Source organism: Haliaeetus albicilla, chromosome 7 (genome assembly GCF_947461875.1).
Source record: "Haliaeetus albicilla chromosome 7, bHalAlb1.1, whole genome shotgun sequence".
Taxonomy (NCBI): domain Eukaryota; kingdom Metazoa; phylum Chordata; class Aves; order Accipitriformes; family Accipitridae; genus Haliaeetus; species Haliaeetus albicilla.
Window position 1 is genome coordinate 42,562,547 of NC_091489.1, and position 23,519 is coordinate 42,586,065.

Consider the following 23,519-nt stretch of genomic DNA (forward strand, 5'->3'; position numbering starts at 1 on the left):
AGGTTGGAAAAAAGAAAGTGTGGGGCTAATTGCCATAGGGAAAGTCCTCTTCATCCCTCAAAAGCAGGATTGGGAAGAGCCAGGAGAGCTGGCAGTGCCTTCATCTCCCTGCTGTCTCTGCACAGGACCGGCACAGGCTGCCCGATGAAAATGTGGTGCTTTGTGGTCTGTTAAGTGTTAATAGGTGGTGGCAGTAGGACGGGAAAACAGGACAGACTGGAATCTAATATTCTCTGGTGGTTTCAAGCTGCTGGAATGGTCTTATAGGATGGATCAGATAATAGAAAAGAAAACGTGGAACTATGACTGGTGTGTGCTGGACCTGTCTTGACCCTTTGTAGCCTAAGCTCCAACTATCTCCCGAAAAGGTGAGGAATTAAAAATTGCTTTGACTGTCCACTGAGATGGGGCAAGCATAGCTGGGACTCGAGCTTCCTTGGTTCCTTCCCACCAGAGCAGCAAAGGAGCGACAGCATACAGAGGTGAAATAAACAGTTCAGCAGATCTCTTCCATCTGGGATGAACCACGTCCTTTAAATCATTTTTGTTTTCCTTTTCTGGATCAATACCAACTCTTTGGTGTCAAACTGTCCAGGAATGGGTACTGAATTTTTCTTTTTGGCTGTCCACTCATTCAGAATGCTTTAACCCTAGTCTGGACAATGGCATGAGTTAAGAAAGCCTTGCTCAGTTGAGATTAATAACCTATATACTCTGCTTTATTATGCGAAAGGAGTTCATTGTAACCTGAATATTCTCTTACCTGGCTGTTACACAAGCAGTTTGGTTCATTGTAATTGCTTCCTGAGACTCAATTGTTTTCAAACGATCAAAACAGTCACAGAAAGTACACTCCGTATTCATTTTGGATTCTTTAAGGACTGTATTTTGACTTCAGTTATAGTTAAATGGCAGTAGAGGTTAAATTCAAATTGTTTGTTTAACTAGCTGCCAAATTTATCATATTAAAAATTAATGTGCCGTACCTGTTCTGCTTAAATTCAGATTATTGCCGTGGAAGAGGAGAAAAAGTAATAATGGTCATGGTGTAGCATTCAAAGGAAGGTGGCAAGGCAAATCCTCTGTTTCAGGCAGCCAGGCTGTTCTTCAGACATGAGCTCTGGCTCATAGCAAAAGTACAGGTATTGCAGATTTACAAACCAGGGCTTGGGGCATTCCTTTTCCAAGCACTGATGTGAAGCCAATTTTTGTGGCTGTTCTTTCCCTGCTGAGCGAGCCAAGGTGGAGCTCCACAGGTACACACACCCCTTTGGAGGAGGGAGGGACACAGGACTCTCAGGAGACAGGTCTATCCTTACTGTTGCCACAGATTCCCCATCCAACCTTAGCATTAGAGCTCCACTTCTCAGTTTTCCTACCTCTAAAGGGGGTCGGGGGAGCAGAGGATATTCCCTGTCTCCCCAGTTGTGTCCTTTAACTACACTCATCCCTTGCCCCTTCACTCATGAAACATTTCTGTGCTGATACCTCCCACCATCCAGTCGAAGTTGCAGGATAAAATGTAGTAATGCAAGACAGCAGCAATCAAAGGCAGCAGAGAGCTCTGGAAACTTGCTTTGCAATTTGATCTGAGTGCTGTTTGCTGGAAGGACAGAGCAGTGCCCCTAAGATTTAAGGAGTACCTTGACGAGTAAGAATCAGTAAGTTTACTGCTATCCATCCCAATGTTATTAAATACAGGGGCTGTATAACGTGACCAGCAATGACTATGATAGAAGATAGGTTTTGCAGGGAAGTAAGTCAGCCTGTACTATGCCTTTGCCTACTGTTCATCACCTGCATTGCTCTCAGCCCAATCTTTCTAGGACTACGATGGATTTACAGCAGGGATTAATTTAGGTCCCATTTCACAAAGTTCTCACTCCCTAAAGCTGCTTCGTTTTCCTTTGAGTTTTGAGCTCATAAGCTGTTCTCCCTTGGGGTTTGGAATATAGGTAGGAAGAGCCAGTGGGGCTGAGAGGAACTATAGATTTAACCTGGATCTAATCGCAGCAATTTGACATCTTGTCTTAGTAATAAATCTCTCCTGTATTGTCTCCGGAAGTCAAAGGAGACACGGGAGAAAGAAATTGTAGCAGAAAAGAAATGAAACAAAGCAGGACCAGCCTCCCTTTCCTCAGTCTTCTCACATATGGACGTCACCACAGCCAGCTAAGATTGTAAAATATACGTATATCTACCTACAGTCTTCTGTCATCACACAATGGAGGAAAAGACGGTACCAAACGGCAATTCATCCCACTGCTCTTAAGCACTCCTATTAGGACAGAATAAATCATCCTCTGGAAGTGCTCATATCTCTCCACTGAGACAGACAGTTCAGCGCTGAATAGGTAGTTAACTGAGACTAGGTCCAGAGTTATTAGATAGACAGACCTCTCTGAGATTTATCCCGCTCTGCCTGACGCTATCAGGTTGTCCACTGGCACTACCGCCTGAAGCTTCACCCTCTTCAGGTAGACTATGCAGCTTTACATCTGCTAAATGTGTAGTGGATAGGTAGTTACACGGAAAGAAAGAAGTGAACGGGCATCAATCTTCATGAAAGAGGTGGCAGGAGGTGACATCTGCCCTCCTACTGCGGGAGACCGTGATGGTATATCTGACTGTAGGGAAAGAGACAAAAACATGAATATTTCAACCCTCGCTACCCTCATGGAAAAAATGACACTGCAAGGAAAGGAAGATTAAGATGCATTCAAATGGCAGTTCAGTATGGGAAGTCATACACAGTGCTATAGCGATTGCAAAAGGAATAAAACCAATTATCTGTGGCTGGCTAGCGAACTCCCAAATAAATCCAGTCAGCCTTCATATGAATTAGCCAAATGTAAGACTGCAGTATGGTTCCAGCCCGAAGTGATCATGTGGAAATGACCTGTTCCATCCATTGAGATGCAATTACTAAGCACACAGTAATTCCTGCGAAGCAATGGCCATGTTTCATTATGGCACAGGATGGGTTAAGCATGAGCACTGGACAATGACCGTGGAAACACCGAGTATTTGGTTGTTTTGTCATGAACTGTCCAGGCCTGAAGCAAAACATCTTAAGATGCCAGTCAAAGGAGAGCTAATTTTTTTTAGTGCTCAAGTGGGTAGTGAACGCCTCCAACCTGCTTCAAAAACATAGCTGCTGAGGGCAGCTGATTAGGGAGAGGACATCACAGCCTCGGGGCACAATTAACACCGACCCTTCCACCTGCTCTCCCGAGCCTACGGTAGGGATAATTAGTAAACCAGTACCTGAGCACCACAAGGTGCAGGCTGACTTAGAAGCCAAAAAAGGATCAAACTGGCTAACTGAGGATCTGGCCTCAGACACCCTGCAGGCTGAGAAAAAAGGGCCAGATTCAAACCAGAGATGGCATTCAGTACCTAAACTAGGACACAAAGAGGTTCTGCTTTAATATACGCTATTCCAGAGGCTAGAGACCTCCTCCAACCAGCAGGAGATCCAGGTTCAGTCCTGTCCCTTGCATCAGTGTTCCCTGAGAAACGTTTCATCACCTGTGATTTCAGGGAGAGAAATGGTGTACTGGCCCCTGAAATCTGAAGGAAAACCGAAGGGCACAGGGGCTGGCTTGGGTCCAGGTATATACATAGTCCTAGTTTTCCCCTTCCTTCATGCAGGAACTCGGAAGAGATTTGCGTTTCTTGCTACTGCTTGAGCAGGCCAGGACACCGACGCCTGACCTTGCACAGCTCTTACAAAGGAGCTGTGCATAGAACATCTGAAGGACTAACTCATAAAGCAAACTGGAGCAATCAATATGGGGACTTGATGAAGACCTGAGCAAGGCAAGTGGTGTCGACAGGACCAGGAGGGAGGGATTGTTTCTTCGGTGACAAAAAGAAATGCTACTGCCAGGCACCTTCCCGTAGCAGAAATGGGACAGAGACAACCAATATCATGGCAAACAAGTCACGAATGAATCAGCATCCGCTACCGAACATTGTTCCCAGGTTTTAGACCCTGCTCAGCCAGGTGCTTGAGGCGAACAGTCTGCAGGGGTTTTAGCTCAACAAACTTTGCTGTGACTAAAAATCATCCGTGTGACTCTATCTCACGAGGAATGACGAGAGGAATATACCCTCCTTCTTTGCTGAACGAGGTTCAGTTTCTTTTAGACAACAAAATAACAAAGGTCAGAATTTTTATCAGCCTACTGTCAACCTGCCTTAAAGTGGCTAATGAAAGATCCCTAGAGCTTCACCTTGACCTTGGATTGTCCTGCATATTCTTTAATTGCAGGTAATTATTTTCTACCCTTTGGGTTACACTGAATCTTGCGAAGGAAACCTCTAAGAAAGGAGAGAACTGATTTCTAGCTTGATTAATGAAGATAACCAAACTGATTTGTAATAACATGGAACTTCCTCCTGCATATTATTTAGATTTTATTCTTCAATTATGTCCCTCTGTTGCTCTTAGGCATGTGAATTTGGACTAGTATATCTACCTAGGTCCTGTGATAAATTCAGGTATCTTGATTTCAGTACAGTGATACTGTACCTTAGTATCTCCTTGCAGCTAAGTAATTTGTACTATTCTGAAGGAGGGGTAATAATAAGAAATATTAGATATTGGGCCACGAAATGTTCAGAAGAAAAGCGGTAATTTGTCATGGTTTCAAATCTTCAGTCCTGTAGTTCAGAGAACAGAACAAAACACTGCTTTTAGAAATCTCTCTCGTTTTCCCTTCTTATCTCTTGGTGATACTGTTTCTCTGGTGGGAAAAGGGAGAACGACTCACAGTACTCTATCTGCAATTTTTAACAAGCTTCCTCTTGAAATATCCTTTTTAAATACCTTTTTTCCATATTTTTTTAAAAAAGGAAAAGAGTAAAAAACTGAGCAGACATAAGATGTTTGAAATCATTTTTTGAAAGAAAAAAATGCTAAAAGGTTTCTAGTATTTTCCCCTGAACCTTGTCACTTCTGTCCTGCAGACAGCCAGGCAGGAAATGCATTTTGTCTGCAGTATATGAAAAATTGTAAAGACTATATGCATTTTTAAAATAACAAATAACAAGTCTGTGGGTTTCTTTGGGCAGGGAGGGAATAGGAGAAAGAATACAACTTTCTTTGAAGGTTAGAAAACACATATCTAGTCCTGAAGTTCTGCTTGTGCGTTACCTATCTGTGCATCCATCTGTTATGTATACTGGATTATCCTGACCTTTTCGGCATTCTGTATGCTGATTATCTAGCAGCTCCATTCCTCCAATGATTACAGCCTCCTCAACTTGTGGGAAAGGGCTGGGATAGTCAGTCAGTCAAACTGCAGAATAATGAAAAGGTCAGACCAGTATAGCATACAACCGTACTTCAGAGGCTACATCAGGCATTAGATTTTGGTACCTCATCTTCATAAGAGAGACTGTAATGAGGTCAGAAATCAGCACAGTGGTTGCCAGACTGAGGGAAGGACTGGCATAGGAAACCAAAAATCCAAGATGTGCTACAGTCTTGAAATCTTTTGGAGCTTTGATCACAAGGGCAGAGAATCTAGTTCATACCCCTGCTTTGTGCTGAAGATGTGATTCCAATGTACTAAAATGAGACACAAAGCCAAAAATTCTACTAGGTGTGTTAGAAAATATAAATTTTCCTCTGTCAGGAAAAGGAAGAAGAACAGAGCTCAGGGCAGGCTCAACTAACTCCAGGAAGGTTCAGGGTGGCTTGTCCCAACAGGATAGGTGTTTTGCCACAAATGACAAAAATATTACTGTAATACAAACACAAGTTGCTCCTCAGTTGGGAAATAAGAAAACATGCCCCCTGTGCCCCCCTGCAAGTTGTGTTCAGGGTAGTGGGATATGGCTATTCACTTTAATTATGAGCTGCAGTGTGGGATCCGCAGGACCCTACACTAGGCACAACAAGGAAGCAGTATCACAAAACAGTTTATAACTTAAACATGCACTCCTTCCAAGGCATACCAGGAAATAGGTACCAACGTGGCCACTGCTAACCAGCCGTTCACCGTTCAGCACGTTTAAGTCTGATGCATCAGCTGTGTCTTCTGGCTGAAAAGATTCATGGAGGAACCTGACAACAACAAGCCCTTGGGCTGAAAAACACTGGTATCACTTGAACACGTGTCTATAATGTGGCTATATTCCACATTACGCCCCTGCCTTTCTCATCCTCTGCCTCATTACAGCTGCCTTGTTCCCCATCATGGCTTCCTCTTCACCATCCTCTCGCCCTCTGTTCACAAAGCATCACACTTCTGTGTCCTGTTTCCCTCCTCCTTATCTATCTAGCGATGGCATAGGCAAGTCTGGGAAACCATCCTGTTTGTTGTTCCCTCCCTTCAGCACTTCTGTCCCAGAGCAGAAGTGCTGTAAATGTCTGAGGGAACACTCCTGATCTGCTTCAGTGCAAATTCAGCCAGGACGGCCAAAAACAGCACTTGAAAAAAAAAATAATCAGCCATTGGGAGGTAACAAACAGCTTGAGAAGCTGGTATGTTAAGTACCGAACCTGCCTCCACAACTGCACATCCATCCACAGATTCACATCTTCAGAGAAGGAACTGTCTATTACTTTGTGTACTATGAGGGCTCTGAACTTGCTTTAATCCTAGATGCTGATCCTAAACATCGTGTAATAACGTACACTAACAAAATGCACCGGGCCTTTCCCATGTCAAAGAAAAATGAATTAAAAGAAAAGAAAAAGAAGTGAAAAGTATAAAGGGGATTTCATGGGATTTGAGTGCCAAACTCCAACAGGCTCTTCTGAAAATCCCAGCTTAAAGCAATAGACTCGTATTCTTGCATTTCTTTCTCCTGATGTCAGTAATAATGACTGCTGAATTAGTTTAAAGATCTCACATATTGCTCCAGGTTTTGTTTGTTCATTTATTTTCTGCATTTTATGCTCAAAAAGTTAATAAAGGGAAAATTCCCCTGCAAAAGACAGGAGAAGAGAGAAGATAAAATCAGAAAGAAAAGACTGAATTTTCATCCCATTTAAATCCACAGCTGATAATTGAAGAGGAAAGCTGTTTTAAATGAAGGATATATTTGAAAGATTTTGTTTCTGTGTTCCCAGTTACGTACTGTACAGGTTCAAGTGCAGGGCTCTGGCAAAGTCCATGCTTAGAATTCAGCACAGACTTGAAGTCCATTGACTCCAAAGAGACTTTTCTATTTGCTAAAATTTAAGCCTGAGCCGTGCTCAGCAGAGTTGAAAGTAGGTGTGTAGCTAAGCATCTGCTTAAGTGTTTTGCCTGGTCAGTGCATTTATTGCTCAACCCAGCACAGGAGAATGTTGGGGAAAGGCAGTCAACATGCTAAGAGACCAGATTTTTCCCCACAAGAAGTTCTAGAGACCTCCTTAAATTTTGAAGTCAAATTACCACTTGGTCCATCCAAGAAAGGACTATGAGCTGTACTCTGAATTTAATCTGAATGAGACATCCAGGAACTGAAAACTCCCTGCTTTGTCTGGAGAACTTGATTCATCATGAGGTGTCCATCTCACCCTTTGCCCATCATTGCAGCATCTGGGCTGTTGGCACATTTATTTTTCATTTCTGGATTGCAAGCAGGATGAAAACAAAATGTGCCATAAAACCACACAAGAGGCTTTGAGTTTGGTATGTCAGGGTTTGATGCGAAGGAAGAGTTTCCAGAAAACCAGCAAGGAATTTCCCTGTGGGATTTTTTCAGTCCACTTTTAAAGACTCAAGACCTCAGGAGGACGTACATAGTCCGGCAGTTAAACCACAAAACTGGCCATCATCTTGGCCCTAACCTTGCCCTTCCTGAATTACTCTCTGTGACCTTGAGTAAATTGCCTCCAGGCAAACCTTTCAAGCTTGGGGGCCTCCATTTGGCCCCCAAATCCCTCTTAACCAAGGAGCTGACTCTCAAAGTGCCAGCACAGCATTGGCAATGTCCAGGCAGGCTGTGAGAACACTACCGGCACTCATTTACCTGAAGCTTTTGAGGGATATGCAGGCCCTTCGTACTGTGCAATACCGTGAATGCTCAAAAATGCAGACAGTGGTCCGAATAATATAAAAACCAAGTGTGTTATTAGTGCTGTCAATTTAGCCAAGAATGTTATGGCATGTGTGTCACTAAGAGAGACAGAAGCTATTATTGAAATGAGATTAGAATCGTTTTGAAACATCAACAGTGGCATTATAGTTGGTAACATTTCCATCTAAAATAGATGACATTGATGCTATACAATCAACAATGCCACTGGGAATACGATATAGAACAGAAGACTAGATTGTTTTACTCTATATTGATTTTCCCTTAGTAGTTTTTGATTAACTGTCAAATCAATTAGCTTTCCCCACCCAAACATCATATCATATCACGTTGCTATATTTTTTTGGTGTCCCCGTCACAAAATCCCTGTTCAATAGCAAACAGACAAGAGAAGCCTGGACTCCAAAGCGCTCCGAAAGAGGGGTTTTACAGGCAGAGATAAGTCCCCACAGATAGCCTGCTTCTCCTCATAATGCTGGAGTCCAGCCATGTTTTTATTGAATCAGGTTCTGAAGCTGTCTAAGGCACTAAGAGATCTGATTATAGCCTTGCCATAATGTCCTTTTAAAATAAAATGCGTGGCATTTTCACAGTGACATAATGTTCTTTTGGCTCAGAAGAGACAGTGTGTCTAGAAGTTTTCGACCGGCTTGGCCTTCCCATATTGCAAAGGGAACATATCCATCCATCCATCCATCCATCCATCTATCTATCTATCCATCAAAATTTCACAGTCTCTATACAGCCAAACGCCTTGCTAGTTTTATTATCTTTATCCCACAACAGCCCTACAGAAGCTGTAGGAAAATGCTATTATTACAGATGGGGCATTAAGGGGAATCAGTGAGAGACCAGGGAACCTGCCCAAAGTCATAGGCAGTCCCAAAACCTGTCTGGCTTACTGTGACCTTCCCAATTAAAAGGCCCCCCCCTTTTTCCTAACCATTCCAGTCCAGGTGAAGGGACACATGCAGCATGGAAAAGAGGGTTTCAATCTGCAAAACAGAAGTTGAGAACTTTATCAGCTCCTGTTAATTGCTTCGCACCTATGTAGTAGTGACTGGTAGTACTGAATCAGAAAGCTCAGATCCAGACTGAGTCTAGATCTGAACTTTTCAGAAGTTCAGAAACTTGCTGGACCTTGTCTTTTGCTGCACTCTTTATTCATTAATCACCATCTCTCTTCTACACCTTCTCTTTGTTTTTCTGATTCAAATTGTGTTCACTGTAGGCATTAAAAATCTCCTGGGGATGCTGTACTCTCTACTGCATCTACCAGGACTGATAAATTGGACAATATATATTGCTATTTGCATTGCACTAATACTTATAGGGCCCAGCTGGGACCAGGCGCCTTTTATGTTAGTTTGTACAGACACGTAACAGAAGCCAGCTCCAGCTGTGAAGTTCTGGCAGCCTGAATGGGGACGGCAAGGCAAGGCAGGGAAAACTCAAAGTCACACAGCAGGTGAGTGTCTGGGACAGATCCTGGGTGTCTCAGTTCCCAGTCCTCTGCCCTATCCATTCAACCCCGCTCTTTCTCGAGAGGTTGTCGTGACAGATGCCTTGGGACAACACACAATAAATGAACATCTCTAATAAAGACTTCCACTGTTCCACTAAAAACAGGATCAGCTGAACAACTTTCCAGGACTTCATTTCCCTCCTGCCTGCTCCCCAGTGCTTCCCAGTCCCCTAATGAGGGAAAAGGATCTTTATCTAAGTCAAAGCTGCCCCAGCGTTAGGTGTAGGGAGCCATAGTGAAACCAGCTGCTGCTACCATGCCGCCAGCCAAGACTCTCATTTGTTTTGGCTAGCGCTGAAGAATCAGCTTAGGCATCTTTGAGAACAAAATGGTGCATGGAACCAGTCCAAGCTGCAAAAGATAAGAAGCAATAAGAGTCGCAACAGATTATTTGTCTGGTAAAACAGAAGGAGAATTCTATCGAAAAACCGAGACGATCCTGGTCCAGTCCTGCAAACATAAGTTCTGTTTGTGTAGCGCCAGATGATAGCCTCTCGGGCTGCACAACAGGTGCTAAGCTGCAGCTATTTCTGGCGAATAACAAATTGCTGCTGCCGAAAAGGAATGACAGAGGAAAGTGATTTCTGCACAACTGTTGTAAAGAGGAAGGCTCTTCAGCAACATAGCAACGCTCGCAGCCGCCACAGCAAAGTCAGAGAGGAGGGATGTAAGTATTTGGCTAGAATAAACATAAGTAACAACTTCTTAAAATAACCGGTTTGCTCTCCTGTGATGTTGGAAAGGGAGATTTGGTTGAAGATTAGCCACAGCCTTCCCTAACTGATTTTCAGCAAGGCAATTAACCTCTCTGAAACTGGACCGAGGATAAATCTTACCACCTCCTCACACATTTCAGATATATTGGGTCCATTTTCTCCATGTTCTTTACATAGAAGGGGAGGAGAGAGCAGAGTGTTAAGTGAGAGGGTGTGTACCCAAAAGGGATCTAGCCAAACAGATCTGAAAGAAAAGAAGAAAAAAAGTCTTTGGGAATTCATTAACCAAATATAAGCTTAACAAGCGATGAGCAAAGACTGCATAAATTCTAGGATTAGGTTTTCACCTGACATACCCCAGTCTTGCTGAAATAGCCTTAAAGGACCTAAAGTAATATTTATTACATGAGAGTCTAGCTCCCTTCCTTAGTCAAATGGAAACTTAACAGTACTTAGAAGTACTGTTTTCCTTTTTAAGAAACTCTTTTTTAAAAATTGAGATTCAACACCACTTTCAACACAAGTCAAGCAATAATCTTCTGAAGTTCCCTTTCAGATCTAGGTTAATTCAAACCCAACCCTGAACTGGGAAATGAAACCCAGAGAGAAGGTTCTGAACGTGCACTGAACAACACCCACCTTCAGCCTAAACAACTGAACTTTTACATATCTCGTGCTAAAAAAAGGAGCGTACGATAGCAGTATCTGAAGGGATGTCACAACGAAACTCAGTGTGCACAGGCATGGTTCTCACAGCTGAAGGCTTCTGAAAGGAAGGCAGTACTGGGCACAGGACGAGTGAAGCCAGATCCAAACCTCTGCAATGAAATCACACAGACAACTGGACTCATTTCACCCCCAAACTGGGTTTACAGTAAATGTTTCGTTCCTGTGTGATTTCATATGTGTTCATTCCTGCATTGGTCCAGAGAAGGGGTCTGCATGCCTGAAAATTTGTTCTTTTTTTTTTTTTTTTCTTCAGCTCCACGAGACGATCCAATAAAAGAGACAGCTCCTCCCTGTGAACCCTGACTCCTTTAGCAGTGTACAGCATTTTTTTCAAAACTCAGGATGGTAAAGTCTTTATGATAAACACATCTCTGCAGCCAAGGGGATTTTTAATATCTCACTTGATTTACAAGCATTTCATTGCATTTGAGTATAACGTATTTTAATAGCACGGTGGAAATTTCAGCAGGGGCTAATTAGAGCAACTACGTTAGTTAGATTTCTGTGCATTTGGAAAGCAGGCTGCATCCTTTTAATAGAATAATCAAAATGGATCACCCCGACTTAGAGTTTCTCTGTAGATACCAGAAGTACTTCTGCATGTAGTCTAAATGGAGGTAACTCCATTGAAGTTAATGGGACAAAGATGATTTATCCCTGTGAGCGTGCAGCCCATCCGTAGGGTGAGATCCTGTGAAGTGCTGGGCACCTTCCACCTGGAAGTAGTGGGAGATCTGGGGAGCTCGAAACCTGGGAGGACTGAGCCCTGAGGATAAAACCCTCTGCTTTCACTGCAGCGTTATTAGTAGATGCTCAACTTGCCAGCAAGACCCACCGTTTGGGATTTTTTCATACTCACAGTCATGGTCTTAAACTAAATTACAAACCATTCGGCCTCAACCAAATTTGACTTGCTTCAATACCATCAGGCTGGTTTGAATTTTTCTCGACTTGCAGTCATAGCCTACAACTAATTCAAAACACATTGTGAACGTCAACAAACCTGTCCCTGGCTCTCCCTCTTGTCTTGTTTCTCAAGGTGAGTTCTTTACTCTTAGACCTAGTCATCCTTGGTTGCTACTACAGCCAAAGGAGAGAAACAGCCATATTTAGGGTACAACTCATCTGACCTATTTTGTACAAGCACTTTAGGATGACAGGAATCACATCCTGCAAGTAGTATTTATTTCCTCTGTGGAGCACCAGTGAGTCTAGACAATTAGCTCAGATGCAGACATGCCCAGCAGAGTTTATTAGTTCAAGTTCTGCCCTGGGCTCTAACACTGGGTTACCTCCGAGTGACAGAAGCCTCGTCAACAGGGACCTCGGCTTTACGCTTTATCCCAGGCTCAGCTGGGAAACCACCGCTCGGCTGCTCCGCGCTACACGAGAGTGCACGGGTGTCAGAGCCACAGGCTACAAGACCTGCCACATCCACTCACTCCTGCCAGCATCCGCACAACCAGAACGGAGGAGCAAACACAGAGGAAATTAGATGTCAGTGCATTCTGATTGTAAGTCACAACCAACACCATTCTCTATCAATGAGGGATGATGTATGTGTCATATCCAATGTTAGAAGGATACTTCAAGCCGGTTAGGTTGGCTGGGATTTTCCCGTGTGTGCACTCCTGCTCAAGGGATTGAACGAACACCATTCCTCCTGCCCTCTGCCAGTGTCCACGCAGTCGCACTGACCTTCCTAAGCCTCGGCGGACCCGATTCGTTTCCCATTTGTGTTAAGTAAATTCTCTGACTTCCAACAGTTACTCGATTTAAGGCAAAGAAGGAAAGGGGAAATTATACCCACTTTCTGCAGAAGCACTTTTCCAGGGGTTCCCTACCTTACATCGGAACTAGGAAATGTTCCACCTGGGCTCAAGCAAAAGCTGGGGAGCATCTTTGATCCCCTTTGAAATTTCCACAGAAGGATTTCATTTAATTTTCCAGGCTTCTTTGCCTTTCTGATGTAATAATAGCTGATATCGTTTAGTGCAAAGCACAACAACAGCCATTAAAAATGGTTATTAGTCTGGAACTGCCTTCTTAATAGGAAACACACATGCCACGCTCTGGGAGTTCGATGTTTTTTAATAGACTTCAAGGCAAATGCCACTGTGACCCTTATTTTTAAGGAGGGAAGGAGAGAGAGGAATACGTTTCTTGGGCTGAGATTTTGCCCTTAGGCAGAGCCTTGGGCAAGAGGTGGAGCAGCTCCACCTCCCCTCCACTCCTCCCCTCAGGAGGGACCCTGCCTCTGAAACCCTCCTCTGAGGATCTGCTCCTCTGCAGCGACTCATTTCTGCTGGAGGGAAGGAAGATGCATTAGCACTTCAGCATCCTTCCTCCCCGGCGTGCAGCTGGTGCAGAGGAGCGGAGCCGTGGCTCAGCATACCGACAGCCTTCTCCTCCCTCTGCTCAGCCCCTGCCTGCTATCTATCTCCCTCCCGCAGGCAGGACAAGGCCTTTGCAGAAGTGGGGTGCCCTTCGAGGTAACCCTGGCAAACCTCAGATAGGCAAGGAATTTGCACGTTCTTGAACGGTGGCGTTAAGACGGAGCGCGGTCTTGCCTTAATGCTCTCTGCGACTGGCCAAACGGCCCTCCTAGAGCAAGAGATACTAAAAATTCCGGCCTTGGGGAAGAGTAAAACAGTATATACCAACCTTCAGCAGACTGAAATGTTTCGGTGTGACGTGGGACCGCACATCTGACGTTTAGAAGTAACATCGGTACTTAACATCTTTAAGAGTTTTCTTTATTTACCTTCGCTTCTCCTCCCACACCTGAACACGGTGTTCAAAAGCAGAACCTGGGACCTCCTAAATGAAAACAGTAACAGCACCCCACCCACTTGCAGAATAAGGACACAGGGGAGCTGGCGTCTACTTGACCTGTTGGAGAAACTCTGAATCCACAGCATGTCCACTGTTTTCAGTTCTTTACCTTACCTAATAAAAGACATCCCCCTTCCTTACGAGCGCATTTCACTAACAGGATATTTTATTTGCACTGGCAGAGAATGTCTAATGCCTATCTGATGTTTGCACTGGGGTTTGTTGTTGTTTTTGCTCCTTTCATCACCTTATAAAGGCCACATGATGATTGCGTGATGTTGAGACTTTTGACAGATGTAACATATGTGCAACAATATTTATCATTTATTTAGCATGCTGGGTATAGCGGCTGGCAAGACGCTGCCATGCCTGACTTAAAGGCTGCTGGCATTTCCATTAGATAAAATCCCATCATGCAGGGGGTTAAGAATTCAGGCATTTCAAATCGCATCAGGCTGAATCATGATTCAAATCAGAGAAGCCAGTTTTTGGTTCACTAAGGGCTGACAAAGTGGGGATAGGGGGAGGGTCAGGAGAAGCAGGAATTGATGGCAGGTCACGAATATGTTCCTCTTTTTGAACGGATGACCAGGCTAACGCAGTATAGCTTATGTTTTTAAATAATTGGGGAAGAGGGGGCGTCTGCAACATTCAGATGTAGCTCTCAGATACACAGCATTTCACGGTGGGATTTTCAAAGGCATTCGTATCTTGGCCTAGCTGTCTTGCTGCTGCAGACAATTTTGGTGGAAGCAGACATAAGCCAGTAGTCATCCGCTTTGAAAATCCCACTGCAAAGTGTCTGACAGTTGCATTTTAAGGACCACATGCCTGCCAGACACAGAAAGCCTCCTGCTACGTACTGAGGTCCTGCAGCTCTCGAGAACAGAGAGAAATGTCTGCGCTGACGGCAAGATGCAGCAAGACCGAAACAGCCGGAGCCCCAGGTCTTGCTCAGGAGCTCAGCATCCAAATCCTCTGTACCGTCTCAGTGTCTGTCAGGTGTGACAAACAAATGTACGAATGCTTCAGACCCGTATTCAGTGCCAGAAAGGTTAGCTCAGTGCAAACAACCTTCCTTAAGCCATCCTCATAAGCAAGATACAGCTTATGCGTTTAGTGATCGTTTCAATTATCTTTTCTTTGTTGTTGTTCTCAAGGAAAGAGAAATTAAAAAAAAAAAAAAAAAACAACCGAGGACTGCCAGTTAACCCTGAACCTGGCTTGCCTGAAGAGCAATAAGAGTCCTTTAACTTCTGCCCAGTTGCAGCGCGCTCTGTTCTCATGGAGCAGCAACATACCACACATTTCATAATTAGGGCGAGAGTGAGAGATAAGGCCATCGGCCTGTGCACATGAAAGGAATGTGCTGGGTGTGGGGAGATGGTGCTGAAAGGAAGAAGAGTTTTATATGGGCTGGAAAAGGCTCAGGAGAGCAGCGTTGTGGAAGGGGGAGCTGCGTGTGTCAGTGGGAGAGCGCACGCGTGTTAGGAAAACGTGCAGTTTCTCTCCAAGTCTTGCCTTACAAAGATTAAAGAGAGGCTGGTAAAAATACTTAAGTTCAGATTCCTCCTTATTACATATAAGTACATGTATCAGTGAGGGAGGTTTGGCATTCAGGTAAAAGGAACAAGTGCTCTGCAGCGCTTCTCACCCCAGGAGGGACAACGGCTCCAGAGAACCTCCGATGATGGTTGTCACTGAGGTCCTGCAAACCCACCAGTTCGGGGCGAAGGGAAGCGGGGGGGGTCTTTTCCCTGTGACCGTTTTGCACAAATCCACCTCAGGGTAATATTTACAAAGGCCCAGCCTGCATTTTGGAGGGCTTTTGTGTTTGTTTGTTTTGAATAGCCTTGGTTTTGGCACCAGAGTCTAGGAAACCACACATTTTTACAAGCTTCCAAAGCGAAAAGAGACCTTAGCGCTGAGCACAAAAGCACACTACTGTGGCAGAGGTAGACGACATTATTATTTGCCGGATAAAACGAGAGAAAAGTCAGGAAATATGAAATTGCAGCAAAATACAGAACCTGCAAATTCTGATATTTATTCTGGTCTCTGCTACCAACGAATTACATGACCTTTGGCAAGTCACTTGATTTCATTGTGCCGGTCTTGCTCCTCAGACCTTGGGTTTGTTTCCTCCAATTAAAACTCCGGGCTCTCAGCCCACAGCACTGGGCCCGCTGCACTTCTGACCCTTCTGGGGACTTACAGCTGCTTCCGAAAACACCCATAAATGCCCGTCCTCGATATTTCACTTTCAGCCCATAACGCTCACTGACCAAATAGGAGACTGAGATACATCAGAATACTGGAGCCTGCTATTAATCATGTTAAAATTCCTAGGTATTAGTAGATACATATTAACTACCAGCCTAAAAACCTTTCCCTCTGATTTTTTTGTCTCGATTTTAATATTAAAATTCAGGTCTTACAGAAACGGTATTTTTTGCTGTGCTGCTGTGTTAGAAGGCTGGCCCTGAGCGCCAGGTGCGTGAGCGGCGAGTAGCTCCTTTGTCTCGGATAAAAGAAACTATCCTGATTTACACCACTGCAGCATCCGAGGCTTTGTTCAAAAGGGCCTCACATAGATTTCTGTCAGTGATTAACCGGTAAGAAGTGACCTAAAAGTAGTCTGCCGTTCTTTTATTTTTAATATATATTTAAATGCTGCGTTTCTACCTGACAGCCATTCTTCTGGGTGTTTTCTCCTCCGGGCAATGCAATAGTGGAAGCAATACTTAAGCAGCAGGCCGACTACAAAGACGCTTGTACCAAAGCCTCGCATTTTACTAACAAAAGCAGCACATGAACCCCCTATATAAATGGTGTGGAGCATTTTCCTAAAATCAATCAGGCTCTATTATTCGGTTTAAGCCCAATCTCATTGTCTACTTCTTCCTCCGGAGGCCGATTTCTGCCAGGTAGAAAATTAAGTTTCCTTTACTTTTCTTCCCTACACAATTTTTCAGTGTTTCGGCACTGTTGTTCGGTGTGGGAAACCGACTTCCTGTCTCAATAAACAAGTGCACACAAGGCTTTTCTGGACACATAATGGGGTCCTTTTTTTTTTTTTTTTTTTTTTATTTTATACAAAAATCATTCCACACTTAACACATCAATGAAGCCACTTAAGCTCTACTGCATCTGAATTAAAGGGGGAATTGTGTGATCAAAGAGTGTGAAGGAACCACACATGGAGTTCTTCAGACACTTTACTTTTGTTACATTTGATACATAACAAACCCAATAAATATGCTTATCCCAGTAGCCCGTTTCATTATCTCATATCCTTATGTTTAAGAGCATTTCCTTTAAGAACTTTTCTTCTTCCTTTGTTTTACAGCATCATAGTTTTGAGGCAGTTTATTTTAAATTAAGATGCTAAAAAGACAGAGAAAAGCATTTTTTTTTTTCCCCTGGGTATGCTCAAACAAGACCAAAAATCCCTCTACTCTGAGTTTTTCACTGTGCTTCAACTGAGCAGGATATATCTATTCCATGGCAGAACACAGATACACGTGCAGCAATCTCAGAAAGGGGTTATTAGAGACAAGACTTGCACAGGACACAGAGAAGGAGAGGAATGTTTCCTAAAATTCTTTGCAATAATTCTCTGCATATTTAGCACTCTTCCCTGCACTATAGATCAAATTGCCTAGAAAAATAAAGATTTCATGTGCCTTCCCTGATGCTTTCAGTTCTGGGAATAATTGCAGCTAACAGTATTTCTCCAGAATTACAGCAACATAATAAAGGTTAGAGTCTGCCCTTTTTTTTCCTGTTGTTCACTTGGAAGTGACCAGTCTCTCCAGCCAACAAAGAAGCTGCAAGGTCTGATTTTTGGAAATGCTTATCGTTTGTAGCCAACAGTGATGTCTGGCTGGTCAAAGGGTCTGCTATCAGAATAGTTCTGGCTGAGACAAAATGGGACCTTGTTCAGTCCCTATAGGGAGCAGGAGGTTTTGGACGGTATGATTTACACCCATGCAGAATAGATGGCCAAATCCACTGCTCCTGTGAGGAACCTGTATTACACAAGGAATTTCAATACGATTTCTGTTGGAAACTGTGCGTGCTCAGAACTATACATAATATGGTCTGCCCCAAATAACCATCGTAAAGCATCCACCAAACCTTCAAGATAACTTATTTGGAAGTAAATGACAGGTGCTTTTAGCGGAGTTGCTCATTAAAAGGCATTTTAAAATGTAATTTTTAAAATTGCCTTTGTATCTTTTTGTTTTTCCTGTCTTCCCCCCACTTTCCCCAAGGGGTCCTGACAGAAATGCTTGAGACAAGATCCTATATCCACTGAAATGCTGAAATCAGAACCCGCTTTGGTAAACCTGCTTTCTGCCACACAAGATTGGTTTCTTTCTTTTCTAAAACTGGATGAGAAATTATCCTGCCCTAAAATCATAGATTGAATTGAATACATCTAAATGCTTCTCACGGACTCGTGTGCAGCAAAGGCGGTGGGGAAGAAGCACCTGAACTACCAGAAAAAAATGTATTTTCTGCTCTGTTTAATTCCCATCATTAAATATCATGCTTTTGTAATGAGCACGGCCTGGTTATAGCTCCCTTTGTTTCGCCGAGCAGTGTTTATCTCTTGTCGCTTCCCAAATCATAACAACTAAACAAAACAACCCCTGCCAACAAGACAGGGTCTCAACTTCTAAGTAGGACACATCTTCATCTCTTCACTCCAGCTGAGCTCCCACCGAAGTCGGTAGGGACTCAGCTAAGTACAGATGAGGTAAGACTTACAATATTTGACCCTGTGTCCCTCAACCACAATCTATAAATGCCTTTTACAGCTCAGAGACATATAACTCTCTGGTAACAGTTTTCCTGCCACCATGTTCTTACCACAAGTTTAACAATGTTTTTACAGTGTCTGCCATGAAACAGAGTTCCTGAAATCACGGAAACCGGTGACAATATCAGTTTTCATTAAAAGGGGGCTAGGAAGAGGAAGATGCCTTTAATACTTATGGCTGAGGAGGAAGATCTTGTAAAACGTAACCCAAAGAGAGCCAACAATTTCAAAAGCTAGAAGGCAATGAGAGAGAGTAAGTCCCACATATTACTTTCCTAATCTCATCGGTTTAAGACTCATGATGTTAGGCACCTGACACTTGAGTCTTGAATGCTTCAGTTAGCAATACTACACCAACACCTCATTGCTACAAAGTGTAAAATGAAAGTGCTTGGCAAGGAAGAAAAGGAGGATCAATACCAGCAGCCTGGCTGATGCTAAAAAGTAATGCTAAAATATCAGCTGAAACAGCCATGCTTGCCCTATGTTTCTGGTGCATGGGGGAAACATCTATTTATAGTAGTGGTATCCACACACATTAAATTTTCGGCATTTTTCCTTCCTCAACTGCTTTTTTCTATGCAAATCTATACTGGTCATTAAATCAAAATTTAAGAAGTATTTAGCAGCCAGCAGCTGGGTGGCAAAAGCCTGCTCTAACTCCTTAAGCTCTTGCATCCCGTTTATTGGTGGTGTGCAATATCCATCCTATGCACATCCCTTTTATCATGTCTAAAATGATCTAGTTCAAGCAAATAGGAAGAACAGAAGAACATTAAAGGCATTTTTATAATCTCAGGTTTTTCCACAATTGAAATCCTCATCCAATTTTGGACTTTTGTCTCATTTTCTAAACAGGAGCTTTTTAAAGGCGACCGTACTGGGTGTGGTAATCCAGCAGCATTAGTGGTTCTAATCACCTTTTGCTTCTGAGAAGATATGTTTTGGGGAAACTAATAGAGGAATAATCAGATACCAGCTTGTAAAAGAGCCTGATTACAGGAATTTGAGGGAAAAGGTGGAAAGGCTGTAAAATCTAGCTGAAGTCTTTGCCAAAACACTTAAATGATAATGAAACAAAGCAGCATTTAGTTTTTTACAGATTAAATTGAGAAAAGAGACCACAAAGACCCACTGATGCCTCACTAAACTGCTGCAGATATTTAGTCTGGCAATACGCTGCACCTAATGATTAAATCAATTCCCCACTCAGAAATTTTTAATCTTGATCTAAATTGTGAAGCAAATTTCAAAAAGAAAGAAGTGGGTATTTGAATGGGGCCATTTGGTTTGTCCTGCTATAAGAAATAAAGTTTCCCTAGTTGTATTAATTCAATTAAGCTTAAAAACTGCCCTGGGAGGAATACAAAAAAGTTAGAAAACCTGTCTTATCCGTATGTGAACTAAGGTATTTCTATGGATTTAACAAAACCGAAAAAAAAAAGGTACTGTCCACCATGTGGACAGAGATGATACTTCATTGGTTTTGACGTGGCACAGGAAAACTATTTAAAGCTTTATTTCAGCTTTTAAAACTGTTTCTAACAGTATAAAGGTATCTGCAAAGCTTCGGAACTTCACAGTTGCCATTCACAGTTTACAATGGATCATTCAGGTCCGTAAGTCCAAAATCCTTAATTATGAGCCATAGCCGTTGCTTCTTATGCAGGAAAAAGTACTACTATAATTAAGAATTACAGAAGAAGCACCTTCCGCTAGCACTTTCTAACTTCAGACATTCTGTAGGTAGTTTTAGGCAGGATCATTTGCCAATGAAGTACATGTTAGTCCTACAATCGCCCCTGCAAGCAGAAAACAAATAACCCAGTTTTCATGCCTGATGGAAATCTGGTATCTCCTCAGCAGAAGGGGAATTCCAGCGGCCACTTTAGCCTCTTTTGCTGTAATATAGGAGCTGCCAGGAAAACCTTCCCCGCTAATGTCAGCCACTATGACGGCACACAAAAAGTACAACTTCCAGCCAGCCAGGCCTAAGGAAAGTCGGATCCAGAATTAATATATTGGTGTGAAGTGAGTAGAAACCAGCGCAGTCCTTAAGAGCATGAACGATGTCCCTTTCCACTAATGGAAAACTGTATTCTGTACTAGACGTGAATTCCTCATAGCTCTGTGGCATACCCGTCGTATGGCAGTAGCTGAAAATCAGACCTAAAATCTGAGGTCATAATGTCAGAGACTAAAATGATAAAGCAGCACATCAGAGAGAAATACTGAAAATAGATAAAAATTAATGTTTCTTGCTTGATGCAAATAATCCCAACAAGATTCTGGTTTGCCCAACAAACTACACTGCTTAGATGGTACCACTGGGCTATTTTCATAGCATGCAACAGAAAAAGCCACTATCACCATACCGTCCTGCATATATGCCCCTCAACTCTCCAACTACATCTTTCGCTTGCTTTCACTCCATTTTAACTATTTTTTTTTTTTAAAGTGTTAAGTTTCAGTGCCTCCAGAGGAAGATCACAGCCATCACCTCTGAAATAAGACTTAGAAAAGCCGGCATCTGAATCCTGTCCTCAGATCTAGACCTTAACCTTCAGTGGAGCCACTGAAAACACCGATTCTACACGCAAATATAGTACAGAAATGTATACACTTTAAATACATGTGGAGCAAGGAGACAGATAGCATGGGCTCTATCTGTTCCACAACTGCATCTCGCTTTCAGAAAAGCATCGGTCACTGCAAGGAAAGATTTGTAGCACAGGATATAACTCATCATGAGCAAAAGTGGGAATCTGAGCCATGACATTTTAATTTCAGACATATCCAAAGGTAGGAGAGTCACTCTGTTCTGACTGAACTTTAGATAAGCACGCACTGTGCCATGGTTTTGGTCTACTCACAACATTCCTCAAATTTTCACTGCAGTAGGAGGAAAAAGAGAAAGAGAGAGCAAAAAAGAAAGAAAGGGGAAGAGAGCGAGAAAGAGTTTGGTTTACAGGAGGTGTTTTATTGTGCCGATACCCAAAGGCTGGATTCAATAAAACCTCCATCTGGCTCTCACACAGAGCAACCTCCTCTAAGACCTCGCAGCAGCCCTCCTCACCTCCAGAGTCAATTTTGGGAGGCTTGCGAGCGTTTGCATGGGCTTCCCTCCTGCCACAGCAGGACAGGGCTTTTTACTGAGTCAGACCCATAGAAAGCATCTCTCTGACTTACTTACACTTATTTTGGAGATTGAGGGTGACTTCAAACCCAGGGGATGTGCCAAGTGTGCTTTAAAAACTTGACTTCAGAGAATCAACTGTTCCCCACGTGCCAGAGTACAAATAAAGCTAAAGTAGTTGCCGAAACACTGCATGTAGAGTTTACTGGGCGAGGTTTCCCCGGCTTCGCTTATAGAGGGGGCCAGACAAGATATTTATGAGGGTCTCTTATGGCCTGACTGTCTACAAATACATTTCCATCCACCCAACTGAAACTTCAGTCAACAACTTTTTTTGTGGCTGAATCAGAACAGAGAGTTAAAAATGCTCGGAAATACATAAAGCTCTGTCCTGCTGCCCTTATTTTCTGATCTATCACATACTTGGGAACCAGGACTATAAGCACAAAATAAGAGCCTGGAAAGACAGTGAGATAAATGATACACACATCAACAGACAGAACCAATTAATTAGATAGATCTGATAGATGTTTAGTCCTTTCTCAAGTAAAACAAATATCAACTCTCAGGGACTTGGGTTTTTGCTTAGTATTGTAAGATTTGGTCAATAAATCTTGGTTAAAATATTTTTTTCTTTTTTAAATCAAGCAGCATTTTAATTTTTGAGTAAGTTAATTCCTTCTTTATTAATTCCCACATAGCCTTTTCTCCTCCTGAAAGTTCATTTTATAGCTGGCATTTTGGCTCCCATTTTGTTTCACAGCAAAGACACACAGACAGACAATAACAGAAAAACCTATTCCTTTCTCAACAGATAACACTCGTGTCTTGTTACAGAATTTTCAGGCTGTAAATCAACTTGAAAAGCTAATTTAAGGATATTCACTTGCACTACTCAGGACTGTATAAACATTCCAAATTCCAATTTTTCATAAAGACATATGCGAACATTTAAAAGGGATTTAAAGAGCCATTTTGCAGTTAAGAAGATCTAGATCTAGCATTTTATTTTTCTTCAATGAGATTATCATGTAATATTAATATACAGAAAAAATATTTCCAGTGCCTCTATGTATTTATGAGGTCCTAAGGGATAGCAGAATTCCTTTAGCCGAGAGGAAGGCTGGAAGAAACTGCAAGAATAAGACCGACTGTTGAAACATCAAATACACGACAGAATTCGTTCATACACTGCAATTTCTGCAAAAGTGCTGTGGTGTTGGTTTTCACTGTATCTGCTAGTTTAATTGTTTCTGCCTGTTCATTTCTTTGTCCGCTGAAACCACTAGCCTAAGGGAGATTTAAAAATCAAAAGGTAGGACCGAGGTTGAACAGGAAATGAACACTGGTGTTGCGGCGTTATTAAAGAAAAAAGTAAAAAGTTCAGAAGTGGCTCTAGGAACTAGCGTATTAGTACATGGTTTAAGTGCCATCTCCCTCTCTCCCTGCTCTTTTTGTTGTTGGGTTGCTGCTACAAATAAAACCGAAATCCATGTGGTGAAGCGCCCTGGGTTTGTGAATCTGAAACGGTCAGGATGTGTCCTCGGGAGCCTTTCCCAGCCCGCACGCACCGAGGACCCCTCGAATGAAAAGAAGATCTGCATTTGATTTGGTGCCATCGCAACCGTCTATTTTCCCCGTGTATCCCTTACCCATGTGGGAGTTTGTGTAGACAGAAAGCTCAAACGGAGAAAGAGAGCAACATGCGGG

General features: G+C 42.8%; 1 long non-coding RNA gene across 1 annotated transcript; it reads left to right on the plus strand.

Moving 5' to 3' along the window:
- Positions 1–248: 248 nt before the first annotated feature.
- Positions 249–21,968, plus strand: LOC138685885 (uncharacterized). Its single transcript, XR_011325262.1, has 3 exons — positions 249–368; positions 16,277–16,460; positions 21,132–21,968. It is a non-coding gene; the product is annotated as an uncharacterized lncRNA (long non-coding RNA).
- The last annotated feature ends 1,551 nt before the right edge of the window (positions 21,969–23,519 follow it).